Source organism: Macrobrachium nipponense, chromosome 19 (assembly GCF_015104395.2).
Source record: "Macrobrachium nipponense isolate FS-2020 chromosome 19, ASM1510439v2, whole genome shotgun sequence".
NCBI classification, from domain to species: Eukaryota; Metazoa; Arthropoda; class Malacostraca; order Decapoda; family Palaemonidae; genus Macrobrachium; species Macrobrachium nipponense.
Window position 1 is genome coordinate 7,856,572 of NC_061088.1, and position 2,636 is coordinate 7,859,207.

Consider the following 2,636-nt stretch of genomic DNA (forward strand, 5'->3'; position numbering starts at 1 on the left):
TACCAGTATACTGATGATACCAGTCTTTGATTAATAAAGCCTGTTCTGAATAAAATACCACTTTCAGCAGTATCCCTAATATGAATATTGGACAATTATTTCGAAGTATCACTGAGCCAGAAAAGAGAGTAATAAGAAAAATAGAAAAGATAATATATAAGATTAATTCGCTGAATTCTGCCATTTTATTCAACAGAATAATAATAATAATAATAATAATAATAATAATGTCGTTGTGGTGATCAGTTGCTGGATGACGACCTCCAAGTACCTGACCGTCTTCCCCTTCAATTGGGTTGAATACCTGGTTGCCGGACGAAGCTCCTCTGTTGCCAGAGGTTCCATTTACGTCGTTGTCGTTTAATCCTTCATTTCTTTCCATCATTGCTGAGTTTTGCTATTTAACCCATAGCTGGACCCTACCCCATCAGGGATAGGTACTCATTTACAGCTGAGTAGACTGAGGAAATTATGGTAAAGATCCTTTCCCAAGGAATCAACGCCGAGGAGAGCGGTCACCCATCCAACGACTGACCAGAGCCAGTGTTGCTTAACTTGACTTAAGTCTATTGACGACCTAACCCACTCCTCCACGGCGCCATAATAATAATAATAATAATAATAATCAAGAAATTAAGGGAGAAAACAAGTGAGGTCAATGAAATAATGGCCATAATACACACCACCAGTATCACAGAAACAAATAACTTGATATATGCAGGAGCAAGATTAGTAGCAGAACTGATGGGAATTCGAACACCAACACAACCCAACCCAACAGAAACCAAAACAGCAACCTCCTTGGAAAAGGCGCCTGGAAAGCAAATCATGGTGATGAGATCTGACTTGAGTAAACTGAAAGAGATGGCAGAAAAAAAGGCTAAGAAGCAAGAAAACAAGGGAGGAACTCACGAGAAATACAAAGTACAAGAGAGAGGGGACTAAACAACACAATAGAAGATGTAAAACAGAGGCCTTAAGGCCAAAGCACACAAGATCCAACGGTACATGAACAGGAATAAGGGATACCAACAGAACAAACTATTCGGAACCAACCAGAAGAAAAGACTATACAGCCAACTAAGAGGGAAGACAACCACCCAGAAATTCCTGAAGCCGAACCAAGTAAGAGACTCTGGGAAAACATATGGAGCAATCCGGTATCACACAACAAACATGCAACATGGCTCCAGGAAGTCAAGGAAGAAGAAACAGGGAGAATAAAACAAAGATTCACAGACATCACGACAGACACAGTCAGACACCAACTAAAGAAAATGCCAAACTGGAAAGCCCCAGGTCCCGATGAAGTCCATGGATACTGGCTCAAAAACTTCAAGGCCCTACACCCACGAATAGCAGAACAAATCCAGCATTGTATCTCAAATCACCAAGCACCCAAATGGATGACCACAGGAAGAACATCCTTAGTACAAAAAGACAAGAGTAAGGGAAATATAGCCAGTAACTACAGGCCTATCACCTGCCTACCAATAATGTGGAAGTTACTAACAGTATCATCAGTGAAAGGCTATACAACTACCTATGAGAGACAAACACCATTCCCCCACCAACAGAAAGGCTGCAGAAAGAAGTGTAGGGGCACAAAAGACCAGCTCCTGATAGACAAAATGGTAATGAAGAACAGTAGGAGAAGGAAAACCAACCTAAGCATGGCATGGATAGACTATAAGAAAGCCTTCGACATGATACCACACACATGGCTAATAGAATGCCTGAAAATATATGGGGCAGAGGAAAATACCATCAACTTCCTCAAAAATACAATGCGCAACTGGAATACAATACTTACAAGCTCTGGAATAAGACTAGCACAGGTTAATATCAGGAGAGGGATCTTCCAGGGCGACTCACTGTCCCCACTACTCTTCGTAGTAGCCATTATCCCATGACAAAAGTACTACAGAAGATGGATGCTGGGTACCAACTCAAGAAAAGAGGCAACAGAATCAACCATCTGATGTTCATGGACGACATCAAGCTGTATGGTAAGAGCATCAAGGAAATAGATACCCTAATCCAGACTGTAAGGATTGTATCTGGGACATCAGGATGAATTTGGAATAGAAAAATGCGCCTTAGTCAACATACAAAAAGCAAAGTACGAGAACTGAAGGGATAAAGCTACCAGATGGGAGCAACATCAAACACATAGATGAGACAGGATACAAATACCTGGGAATAATGGAAGGAGGGGATATAAAACACCAAGAGATGAAGGACACGATCAGGAGAAAAGAATATATGCAGAGACTCAAGGCGATACTCAAGTCAAAACTCAACGCCGGAAATATGATAAAAGCCATAAACACATGGGCAGTGCCAGTAATCAGATACAGCGCAGGAATAGTGGAATGGACGAAGGCAGAACTCCGCAGCATAGATCAGAAAACCAGGAAACATATGAACAATACACAAAGCACTACACCCAAGAGCAAATACGGACAGACTATACATAACACGAAAGGAACGAGGGAGAGGACTACTAAGTATAGAGGACTGCGTCAACATCGAAAACAGAGCACTGGGGCAATATCTGAAAACCAGTGAAGACGAGTGGGCTAAAAGTGCATGGGAAGAAGACTAATAAAAGCAGACGAAGACCCAGAAATATA